This window comes from Rhodnius prolixus, unplaced genomic scaffold, assembly GCF_049639745.1.
Source record: "Rhodnius prolixus isolate KJV_2025 unplaced genomic scaffold, Rpr scaffold_7, whole genome shotgun sequence".
Taxonomy (NCBI): Eukaryota; Metazoa; Arthropoda; class Insecta; order Hemiptera; family Reduviidae; genus Rhodnius; species Rhodnius prolixus.
Genome location: NW_027411582.1, coordinates 33,566,117 through 33,579,434, shown reverse-complemented (window position 1 = coordinate 33,579,434; position 13,318 = coordinate 33,566,117). Strand labels below are relative to the sequence as shown.

The 13,318-nt window shown below is 31.9% G+C and overlaps 1 protein-coding gene across 2 annotated transcripts in view; it reads right to left on the bottom strand.

The window, feature by feature from the left end:
* LOC141447479 (neo-calmodulin-like) overlaps positions 1 to 12,682 on the bottom strand; it is a 210,579-nt gene extending 197,897 nt beyond the window's left edge. Inside the window, exon 1 of one of the 2 annotated variants that reach the window (XM_074115085.1) lies at positions 11,752 to 12,682. The gene's annotated coding sequence lies outside the window, so the exon portion shown is untranslated. The remainder of the gene's footprint in view (positions 1 to 11,751) is intronic. The other variant, XM_074115082.1, reaches the window with a different exon arrangement.
* Between the last annotated feature and the right edge of the window lie 636 nt (positions 12,683 to 13,318).

Sequence of the window (13,318 nt, the reverse complement as noted above, 5' to 3'; positions counted from 1 at the left end):
ACTAATTTCGATCTATAGCTAATACCTTTTTGTTATTTCTACGACTACTTGTGTAAAATCAGATTTTAGGGTTTAATTTGAACACATGATGGGGTAGAGCATTCATTTAATTTCTAGTTAAATTAAGCACATCTGAAAGAGTTGAAATATTTGGTTTCCTGTAATTTGATAAATGGTCTTGTATCTGACATATTGTTTGTTAAAGAGATTAAGAAAGTTAGTAAATTTTAGTGTTTAACGAATCCTCCATATCCGGTAGTACCAATGGATTTATTTTTGACTTTTCTTAGATATTTTAAAATAAGATTCCAATGATTTCTCTAAGCTAAGCATATTTATTGTGAACAATCAATTTTTAATTATATATTTATTATTTATTTAATTACAGTATAGTTACAGGGTGTTCATTTTAAGACGGCTCAAACGCATTTCATGCTTAAACGGTTGATCTGAGCAAAAAATGGTAGAGGAAAAATTTTGTCGCCCGTCACCTCTAGTTTCAGAATATGTGACTTGATCTAAACCTGCTCGCATACGCGGCTGACGCGCGCTTTAAAGTAAAGGTTTGTTGTTGACCCCCATTTTCATATACACACCGTTTTAAAGGGTATAAATAGTTATGAAAGAAACCGGAAACCGCAATTCGATATCTTCAAAAATAAAGGTGCTAGGCCATTTCAAAATCTGGATATTTATTAATCATATTTCAAGTTTTTTAACTTGTTATCAAAGAGAAAGAAGAGCACGCGATAGGTCATTTTTATGTATTTTTTTTCATCCCCTTTCGACTAAAAATATTGCCAAGGTAGTAAAGCTAGTATTTTTCTTAATATCGGGAAATAAGTCATTTTCCGAGGGATTTTCTACAAAAAAAAAAAAAAATCAAATGTTAATAGCTTTAGATGTTAATAAATATCCAGATTTTGAAATGGCCTAGCACCTTTAATTTTGAAGATATAGAATTGCGGTTTCCGGTTTCTTACATAACTTTTTATACTCTTTGAATGTGTGTATATGAAAATGGTGGGTCAATTGCAAACTTTTAATTTTGGACGCGCGTCTGCCGCTTATGCGGGCAGGAATCTAAAATCAAGTCACATATTCTGAAACTAGAGGTGATAGGCAACAAATTTTACTTCTACCATTTTTTCGCTCAGATTAACCGTTTAAGCATGAAATGCATGATTTGAGCCGTCTTAAAATGAACATCCTGTATAATTTAATATCCTGTATAATGTACGGCATCGAAGTATGGGGATCGACTAAGCGTTCCAACTCACTACGTCTCCAGACATTACAGTCAAAAATACTTCGAAAACTTCTTAATGCTCCGTTCTATGTATCTAATCTCACCGTACATAATGATCTCAAAATCTCCCTTTCATTATAGATCTTGCTAACACTCGTTTCTTCAAATTTCATTCCACTACAGCAGCTCATCCTAACCCTCTCATAGAACACCTATCTTTCTCCACATTACCAGGTAATCCTCTAAGGAGATTGAAGAGAAGATGGCCTCGTGATCTTCTCTCATCGTGAGAGCAAAGCACGTTACTGGAGTGACACCACTGGGTGCCTTCTCCAATCATGATTTCCTGTTATTTCTTATCTCTTTTACCATATTTGCATGTTGCAACAACTGTTGCAGTGGTAAGTTACAATAAAAGATTTAAAAAAAAAAAATATATACATATTTTAATTACCAATAATTTAATTGTGATAAACTATTTCCGGTTGTGAGATAACGTTCAGGTTGACTGGTAGGACTAAATCGAAATATAAACTTTTAACATTTTGTTTTCCATCTTTAAATTGATACATCCGGTGTTAACTCTATTTCAAACACGTTACTTGCACGATTTCGTACAATTTCCTTACTTAGTAGGAGAAAAATAGATAAATAATAGAAAAATGTTTTTCAAAAAGGATTTGTGAAGCACGCTGAGCATCGATTGAGTAATCTGTAATGCTAATTCATTTCTAATGACTTGTTCAATTTAGTACGCACTATTTTGAAATGAAAATTCCTTTTAGCAATTAACTTTAATTTCATTTTTGTTTGCGTCATTATTATTTTGTCTTTTTCATCAGTTTTTCTCCGTTTCGTTCCTCTTCCTCTCCATTTCAGCCCTTTACCTGTCCATCAAGCGTTTTTTATTACTTAATTGCAATTCGTGGTTAACTTTATTATCTTATAATTACGGTTTTCAGTAGAACGTGTTCTTTTATTCAAGTTAAATAAAATAATTGGTTGGGAAATAGCCCACTGACTTTTCTCTTATTACAGTTTCCATTGGAAAAACAAATTTCTCTTTTTAATATGCACATATCATTATTCGTTCTATTGCCCAATCATTGTTTTTCTTGTTACCATTTTTATCTCACACTAGACTTAAAAGAACAGAACTGAACAGACGCTGTCGACTACTTAAAAGACTCTTAGACGATAGATCTAAGCTCTCTCTCTGGACAACAAAAGACTGATTTATAGGTACTATCTATTTTGAAACCCATCTATGGGCGTATGAAATAGAGCTGTGGGGTTCAACCAAACGCTCCAATCTCCGAAAGGATTCAATCTCTACAATCTAAAATACTTCCAACTATTGTAAACACTCCATTTTAAGTCTCCCAACCTGGGACTATACACATTGACCTTAACATTCCTTTTATCACCGAAGTTGCTGAAAACACGATACAGAAAACTCCACTTCAGCCTGCAATCTCATATAAATTCTCTATCTCAAAATCTCTGCTTCTAGAACTCTTCCTGATAATCCGGACAAGACGCCTTAAGAGAGACAGTGTAGCCTCGTGGATCTCCTCTTAAGTGAAGAGAGCGACTAATAGCCTAATGTTTTGGAGTGTTACCACTGGGTAACTTCTCCGCTCGTTTGCTTCATTTATTACTCTGTTATCATTGTTACTTATAGAGCTAACGCGCTGATTTTAGCACAAATAGACACAAAAATAAATTACCATTTTTACTAGGCCAATTGGGTGAAATTAAAATTATATTCTCCAAATGGGAATTTTAAACCTTATGTTTGCGGGGTGGGCTTTCAAAAACTTTAACTGAATGAAAAAATATTGAAAAAATGCACTGAAACGGGGGGAGGGTTTGAGGTGATCCTAAATGTGTAAATCCTGAATATTTTGCGTATATTCTACCTTTTACATCGAAAATCTGATAAAAAATTTGTCAGAGGGTCGCGTTTATTTATCAAGCTAGTGATTTTTTTTGCGAGAGATCTAATTTTGTGTTACGGGAAATTTGTGAAAAATTGATTTGATAAAGTAAAAGGTTTTCCTAGGTTTTCTATTTAACTTTCTATTTTTCTATAATCAGTCTTATTCAAACATTTATCTTTTTTTTTTAACTTAAGGATTTGTATATTTTATAAAGACGTGGATAATCTCAAAAATTTGGAATGGACCAATTAGGTCGATCCCATTATTATTATTATTATTATTTGCCTTTTTTTGGCGTTGGCTTTCGCCATACAGCCAGCATCGTCTAGGTGCTTATCACTAGAATATCACTCACTCTCCATTCTTCCTTATAAATACATTCGCTTCACACATTCATCCCTCTACTATATACAAACTATTTACATACAAACTTACAACTAATGGATGGATCAGTACTCTATATTCCTGCCATCCTTATAGCTTAACCGAAATTAAAATCACGTAATCCTTCTCTAATCATTTTCTTGCATTCATTCTAATCGGCTATAACTTTTAAATACATTCATATTTCATTGCTAGCTCTGCTATAGACTTGAGTACATATATGTTGGTGGAGAATATTATGTCTTCGTAGCGAAATGGTGCATCTAAATACCTGTATATGTCGTCAAACATTCGTTTCCTTTCTACCACATAACGTGGACATATCATTATTATATGTTTGAAATACTCCTCCTCATTGCAATCTCATCCCATCATACTTTCTCTTTTTTACCTAATATTTATTAAAATTGACCTATTAAGGCTAATTAATCTGTGAGAATAAAATATGAGGCAATAAAACTGAAAGATTTTAAGGCTTAATAGAAAGTAATTTCATTTAATAAATTAACCGGATGTAATACGGTAGTGTTAGGCAGGAAGCTATAGCTAAATCTGATGTGAACATGACTAAAGTAATCGTAAAAGTAAAGTAATCGCTAACTTTTTTCAGACGGGAATTATTATCTTCCAACCACCAATTAAGTATCGTGGATATACGCAGTAGCACATATTGAACTATTAAAATGTTTTCTAAAAAAAAAATAAAATAAAAATTAGCAATAAACGGGATTCGAACCAGTGATCTCCGATTTACTAAGCCACACATTATTACCTCGTTATTTAGAATCAAATACGGTATTTTTTTAATCAAGACATTACCTTGAGGGCTAACATGTATATGTTCATAGCAGATTTTTATCGTTCAGGAAACCTTAAAATTGTATTTCCGGAAAATTGATACGATCTTAATACATATTTTGGGGGGGGGGCAAAAGAATATAATATTTTTATTTTATTGAAATTCAATTTATTTCGTCTAAATTAATTTTTAGATTAACCTCCAGAAATTTAAAATAAAATAGATAATGGAAATTCCTTTTTACACGCGCAAAACGTTGGTAGTGGTGGAAATTGTGGAAAACTTTGCTAGAAATTCTCAGAAGGAAATGGATATTGAATTCCAAACCAATTCTAAGCGATATAATAAAGGAATGAACTATTTTAACGGGTGGGGTGTATCCCACGGCCTTCCGTTGTAGGGGCCCAGAAGTTAGGTTATAATATTCCCTTCGGATTCTATGTATATTAAATAGTGGAATAGTTTTGTAAGGGTTTCCGTTAAATGATGTCATAACGGTTGCGTCAGTAAGGTTGGGAAGTGGTAATTTACTTTTGAAGATGTTCAGGGGGCTTTTCTTTTTTGTGGAGGGGGGCCTCATTCTTTAAAATAACCTTGGCTGAGAGAGAGAGAGATCAAACTATATTTGTTTGGCACCATAGCGTGGTATAAATTTAAATTCATTTTAAATTTATATTTCATGATTATAGGGAAAATCTTTTCTTCCAGATAAGAAGTTTCCTTTTATTTTTATTTTTGAAGCTTTTAAATCTAAGTGTTCTTAATGTAACAACAATAATTATAATTAATTTTTAGAATTTTTTAAAGAAGGGTTTCCTTCTAAATTAGGGTTCCCTTCTCGATTAGCTTTTCTGAAATTTGACTTCCTATTAAATGTTACAGTTTGTGAAATATGCCGTTCAAATTTAGAGTTTGTTTAAAAAAAAAAATCCAAGGAATATTTCTATCACTAACAAACATTCAAAATTTGATCAGTCATGAGAGTGTATATATCAGATTATTTATTTATTTATTTTTAATTTAAAACGAATCAATATCTGAGTCAATTGGTACCCAATATAGTTGATGAATAGGTAATGAGATATGGAAGGTTAAACTTTAGAGGTTTTTAAATCGTTCAATTTTCAATAACTCTCTTCATAACTCTCTTTCTGTTCATTAGAATTCAATGATTTCTTTACCAAATTGTAGAGAAACGTTATCTCTGTAGCTGATATAATCGGCAACGTTTTAGTGATATTAGTTAATGAGATATGGAAGGTTAAACTTTAGAGGTTTTGTAAATCGTTTGAAATTCAATCGCTTATCTCTCTCTCTCTCTCACTCTTCCCATCCTTAAGAAATCAATGATTTCTTCACCAAATTGCAGTGAAAAGTTAGCTTTATGTCTGATATAATCGGCAACGTTTTAGTGATATTAGTTAGTGAGATATGGAAGGTTAAATTTTAGAGGTTTTGTAAATCGTTCATTAGTGATATCTTCGGACAGTGTTCTCTCCGATATCTGACGTCACTGTAAGAAGCTCCTTGATAGATAAATCCAGCAGCTGGTTTTGTGAACCAGGGATCTTTGCGAGGAAATCCAGTACGCTAATCACTTAACTAATTCCTAGATATTATTTCTCTGATGCTAGATGGGGCTGTCAAGTTATTTATTGTTTGCCAAATATTAAATAAATACTATAAATATCCAAGAAGATCATAGACTACACTTTTTATAATATACGTACATTATTATTATTTATTAATAAATTTTTATAGCAAATCCGGACATAATACGATGATAGATTTTCTGGAAAAATGCCACGATCTATTTTTCTTTTCTTTCTAATTTGCCTTATATTAAAACTGTCCGGTATGGCAATCGTATATGGGTTGATCGTCAAAAACTGCATGAAAAAGCGTAACGTTGAAAAACACCCAACTTTGATAATATTTTTCTCTTTTTCTATAAAAGATAAAATTCCCAAATTTTCTTTAAAATATAGAGCAAAGCCTCCTTTTGTAGCTGTAATTTTTTTTTTTTTTTTGCAACAACCAAGATCTAATAGATTTTGAAAAAAAAAGTTGCTGAATATTATTGAAAACGGCATTTTCAAAAAATGTTCTTGTTCTTATTGAAAAAAAAAAACAAATTGTAAAGAAAAGTTAGCTCTATAATTTGTATAAGTTGCAATGTTTTAGTGTTAATAGTTTATGAGATGTAGAAGGTTAAATGTTGGAGGTTTTCAAATTCGTTTCAAATTCAAACGTTTCTATCTCTTTTCGTATTGCTTGGATTTCAATGAACTCTTCATTGAATTTTAGAGAAAAGTTAGCTGTATAACTGGTATCAATGAAGTATTAATGAAATGTTGTGTACTAAGCTGATTTGTGTCCCTTTTAGAGTTTAAACAACCTCTATACTTAACTTTTTAAACTGTAAGTATTTGTTAAAGAGATATAAGAACATTGTTTAACGTGCCAATATTAAAAAAAGTATCAGTATTTTCCATAAACAGTTTTTTTGCTTTTCAATACATAAAACAGATGTGAGAAATATTGAAAAAAAGAAGAAAGTGATTATAGAAATATGAATTCCCTATTGGCCGCCTGAAATTCTCTATTAAAACTGTAAGTGGACGGGTAGAAGCGAGGAAATGAGCGGAAGTGGGAAGAGTCTGGGTCAGATAATTGGCAGCATTTTATGCGCTACTCTTGTTAATGGTTTCTTAAAATACCCTTAAAATATACACCCTACAGGGTGGAAAAATGGGTCATCTCCTAGTATTTAGGTCGACTAGGATAATGGATTTTATTGTTCGAGTTTTAACTTGGCTGGTCCATTCCTCAGTCCCTACTAAAAGATTTCCCATTATTTCATAAATTTTCTTCAACTTTTTTCCGCTCCATTCCTCTTTCCAAGCAAGTAGATTTTTTTAAACTTTATTTTTCCTTCTCTTTTCCGAAAAGGGGTAAAAAAAAAAAATCGTTGGGAATTGACGTGAGTAAAAATTGCTGTAGGAGAAAGTCGTGTGAGTAGTATCATCACAATTTATTTATTTTTTCAAAATTTTTGATTATAAATTTGAAAAAAAATAAAGCATTTGTTATTGTTTCCTCAAGTCTAAGAAGGCATTTATTGTGACAAACTGACTCAGTATATGTAAACCCGCAATACATCGGTGTTATACAAGTTGCAGCCTTGATATTTAAGTTGACCAATAACTACGTAACGGTGGTGGACACATCTATTGATTGGTAAATTTACTATTTTTACTTTTTTTTGATTGGAAAAATTTAAATAATAAAATTGTTGCAATAACCAATAATTTTTCGACATCATTGTCAACTTAATAAACGTTTCGACTACCATAACTTAAATCTACCATCTTTAAAAGTATGATTTCTCTTTAGCAATCTTATATCTTTTTACTATTCATAAAATCCCATTTCATTTATTGGGGTTTTTTTGGCGCCCTATTCAAGTATCTGGGACCAAAAACGTTAAATGATTCTGCCAACTCAAACGTTAATCATACTCAACGTGTATTATCCATTCAGTTTTTTTCCCCCATAAATATAAAATTGGCGTTAAGTTAAAATTTGATAGGATGAAAAAATAAATGGCAGTTTTATTTATTCTGACGAGCTTTCGACCTTAGGGACTAGGTCATCTTCAGGGCTAGTATACAATGTACTGTTTTACTTCATTAGAGGATTGGTGAGTCTTCTGTTTTGTCTGTTCATGGACTGACAGAAGACACACCAATCCTGTAATGTAAAATATTACTTTGTAAACTAGCCCTGAAGATGACCTAGTCCCTAGGTCGAAAAGCTCGGCAGAATAAATGTATCACGACTGAAAACTGGCATTTATTTTTTCATCCTATTGAAAAACTATTGAATCAGTCACCAAAATAATAATGAACAGCTATTAAAATTTGATTTTTGATGCTTAATTTTGTAGTTAAAGTACCAACCAATTTAATGAGTTGTTCTTGTTGTTGTTTTCTTGGAGGAGAGGATTTCTCTATAATGGCTGCTAAAAATTTTCTTTATACTTTTTTTTTGTACTAATTTTCTTTTAATATCATTAAAAATGTATAAATATATTATAAAATATAAATATAATAAATATATAAATTAATAAAAAAATATCATTAAATAAATTTTACCAGCCGACCATGTGCGGTACCTTGGAATGTACCTAGACAAGAGACTTACCTGGGACCCCTATACGAGACTTAAACGTACCGAATTCAACAAACGATACAGACTACTTCTAGACCAGACTACTCGACAAACGCTCTAAACTCTCACTACAGAACAAACGACGACTCTATACAGCTCTTCTCACCGCCAATATGGACTCGGAACTTTACGGAACAGCTAAAAAAAATCAAACATCAATAGACTGAAAGACACTCCAATCCAAAATACTCTGCCGCATAGTAGACGTTCCATTCTATGTTACCAACCACACAATACATACAGGATCTCCAAATTCCATTCGATCTCCGATATAAAAATTTTCATCAAAATCTCTCATTTCATTCCAACCCTTTAGCTGGCAAACTTATCTTCAACTACGCTACCCTCCAAGACTCCTCGAAGACGGCTGAGGCGCCGTTGGCCCAGTGACCAACTGAGTGACTAATGGCGGCCATCACTGGATGACCGTCATTCACGTCTGCCACGATATTTATATACACTTATCGCATTTACCTATTGTGCCCTGTGGGTACAGGCGTAAATCTCAATAAAAGGATAATTAAATAAAAATATAATTTGAATTTTTATTTTTTCCTCTTCAGGAAATGGTTATTGTTTGGGTTTCCTTTTTTGGAGGGGGGGAAAAAATAGGAAAACAGAAGTCATGTGAGTGACCGCACTCTACTTTTTTTAAAATCTCTAAGATGATATAAATAAATATCCTCTATAGAAACAAATCAATTGATTGAACAAAATTTAATTGGAAGTTAACAACTTGTAAAGTTTTGATCGACCAAATTAAGTTTTGTACAAGTTTATATGATTAAAAGTTTTACTGTGTTGACACAATTAACTCTTCCCACTTTTGTCACAACCATTTTCTCCAGGGATAACTAAATATTTCATCTTCTCTGGGAGCGGGAATCATCAAGTGTTTTTTTTTTTTTTTTTTTTTTTTTAAACTTTAACATCATTATTGGGATGACACTTCATTGATGTAACTATTATTATATTGATGGAAATTTTTTGTTTCCCGATTTGTTTGTATGACGTACGAGTATTTTTTAAATTCTATATTTGAAGCACATTGTTTCCAGGATCATTAATAATTTTAGGGATGTTCTAGGGAAAGTTAAAATCGATTAGTGAAAATTTGAAATTTAAATTAAGTGAAAATTAAAAACAAAAACGTTGAACGATTTTTTACAAAGTGAAAGAGGCGTACATGATTAATGATTGTGGGCCAAAAATATTTCAAAAATAAACCCAAAAAAAATCTTAATAAGCTGAAACTTGATATTTTTGATTTGTTCCAATCAGGCTGGAAGCTAAACAATACCCTTTACCAATCAGAAATCTTCTTATATTTAAGAACTAACAAAAAATGAATTTTTTCAATTATTTTTTTGGGAGGGATTTCCTTGAGCATGAACCTGCCAATTTTCTTTGAATTTCCCATATTTTAATTGTTCAAATGCTATTCTATCATTTTTATTGAATCATTTTCTTTGGGAAATCGTATTATGGTCACTTCTAGTGGGAAAAAGAGATGTGATTATTTTTCTGAAAAGGACTATTTCTATAGAATATATGAGCCTAACTTTTATTAATTATTTAAGAAGCTAAAAATTTTTCAAATTTGAAGGAAAATCTTTCAACGAAGAGTACCGCTTTTCTTTAAGACTTTTCCCACGATTTTCTTTTTGTAATTTTTCTCGAAAAATTGGTCCCTACGATTTTTTTTTTTTTTTTCTAAATTTCCTTCAAAGATCTATTAATGGTTTATTTTTGGAAAACGTTTTTCTAAGAAAAAATCGGGTGGAGAAAATTCTATCAACAGATGGGGATGGGGGACACTTTTTCTTCTAGTATTAATTTCATGGCAATCTTAATTTTTTTACAAATGGGCACAACAAAATTAATTAAATAAGTTTAAAAAAATGGTGGTCTTGAAAAGAAAAAGTTTTAGGCTGCCACTTTTTAGGGAATTAAAATAAGTGAAAGTCATGGAAAATCAGGGTTTTTCACGAAATGTTTTTTTTGGGGGGGAGGGGGTTAAAATTTTGAATATATTTACAATTTGGCTGCAATACGCTAGAATTTCAATTATATTAACATTACATTTTTTCCCAATATTTAAATTTTTTTTTAATGTAGAATTATTCAAAGTAAAATTCCATTTCAAAAAAAAAAAAAAAAAAAGCTTCGCATTTGGGGGGGGAGTAATTATTTTTAAGATCGAATTTTGTGTTCGATTTATTTGAAAATAATTTTTTTTTCCCCAATATTTAAATTTTTTTTTAATGTAGAATTATTCAAAGTAAAATTCCATTTAAAAAAAAAAAAAAAAAAAGAGCTTCGCATTTGGGGGGGTGAGTAATTATTTTTAAGATCGAATTTTGTGTTCGATTTATTTGAAAATAATTTTTTTTTTCCCAATATTTAAATTTTTTTTTAATGTAGAATTATTCAAAGTAAAATTCCATTTAAAAAAAAAAAAAAAAAAGCTTCGCATTTGGGGGGGTGAGTAATTATTTTTAAGATCGAATTTTGTGTTCGATTTATTTGAAAATAATTTTTTTTTTCCCAATATTTAAATTTTTTTTTAATGTAGAATTATTCAAAGTAAAATTCCATTTAAAAAAAAAAAAAAAAAAGCTTCGCATTTGGGGGGGTGAGTAATTATTTTTAAGATCGAATTTTGTGTTCGATTTATTTGAAAATAATTTTTTTTTTCCCAATATTTAAATTTTTTTTTTAATGTAGAATTATTCAAAGTAAAATTGCATTTCAAAAAAAAAAAAAAAAGCTTCGCATTTGGGGGGGTGAGTAATTATTTTTAAGATCGAATTTTGTGTTCGATTTATTTGAAAATAATTTTTTTTTCCAATTTTTTGATTTTTTTTTTTAAATTTGTTTCAAAACATAAATGAATAATTGGTCATTTCTTTGGATTAAAATTTCAATTTTTAAATTGCTCCGATTGGTTAGTGTTGGCTTTTTCTACGTAATTTCTATTTTACTATCAGAAATTAGCATAGTGTAAATTTAAATTTAAAATTTTTTAGTGGTATATTTACTTTTTTTACTACAATAGAAGATCTAAATTTTTTTTGTTTTGTTTTGTTTTTAATTGTTTAATTTTGATGAATATATATATATATGTATAAAGAAATACTTACAGTAAGATGTATCCCGTACGGGTTCTGGCAATGTACTGTATTCAGTGTGGCACTAAATAACAGGGCTGGGTTTTCAGGAGCAAAATACTGTAGTGAGGGATGAAATGGTGAAGCGGGGAAGCTCTGAGTGAAAGAGGATGAGAGAGGGAGCGAGAGAGAAAATTAGAAAGAAAGAGATGGAGATGTAGAGTATTGAGGAGCAACATGTGCCTGTGTAGAGCGCTCTGGTTGCCATAGTAACCATGGGCCGCACCCAGCAACCAGTATTCTGTTCTACCCTTCCACACGGCCACCACTTCCTCTATCTTCCGCCGGCCCCCCCCCCAAGGGTGTAGAGCGGAAGCGAGATGATGATGGTGTAGCCCCGGCTCTCTCTAAACCTAGTCAATCACTTCTGGGTGAGAAACTTGAAGGATATCACCAGGGGGGAGAGAGAGACTCCTCGAGAGTGTTGTTCAAAATATAGGGGAAGAAGGGAATCTAGGAATGGGGGAGCAATGCTTCCAGGGCGGGAGGTTGTAACTTCTTCGCCCCCTCTCCATTGAATTATCATTCTCACTTTATCCAATGTTCACCAATGATTTCAGTGAGAAGGTTCTCAGCGAACATGGAAAGCTCTCCTCTACCTTTCTGGATAATAAGAAGAAAAGATGGGTTGCCTATGGGTAGAAAGAAGGAAATTGTCTAACTGTGTTAAAGGTTCCCTCTTCCAACCTCATTTCCACCATTTTCTCGGCTGCCGTGTGCTCGAGTTTTTCCCTACTACCTTCTCTCTTTATTCATCACTTTTCCTCATTTCTGACATGTTATAATTTACTTCCACTAGAAAGGTTGGACCAAGAAAATTCTTTCATCTGTACAATCTTGATCCTGGTCTTTTTTTTTGCGACAGCAATAATGAAAGAAAATATCTTTTCCATTTGTCCGATAATTAGAAAACAAAATTTTCTTGGAAACCCCTGTATTGATTTTCTTTTTAACAATTTCCAAAGTACCCTTACATTATCTTTTAATTCAGGAATAAATTCTAAGCCTATTTAATTGTTACTAAGATTTGAACTGCACTAAACCGAATTTTGACTTGGACAAAGTCATTCAATTAAATATTTAAGTGCTAAAGGTATTTACCTAAATATGAGGGAAACAGGGATTTAGCTCAAGTAGTTAAGTTACTGGACTCCATCGCGGAGATCCCGAGTCCCGGATCCAGTTGTTGGCCCTTAGATTTTCTCTCCCTAGAAACTTCTTACAGCTAACTGTCCGGTGATGGACAGTGTTGTCTGTAACGAGAGAACACTGTCCGGATGCCGGCAGTGCACTGAAAAAAGCTCCGGGCGCCAATAACCTTAGATGTTGACGCTCCTTAAATCATAAAAAAAAAATAATAATAATAATTCCGGAAGTTTAAATTCCATAATCGATTTTGTTTTCTCTTCCGTTTTACCATCTATTCAGATTTCAGACTAACACAATATGGTGGTCCTTTGGTTTTTCCTTTTGTCCCAAATCTTTGCGGAAGTTCCCTAATGCAGATAGATGGGACAATTTTCAATATGCAGAATATAGT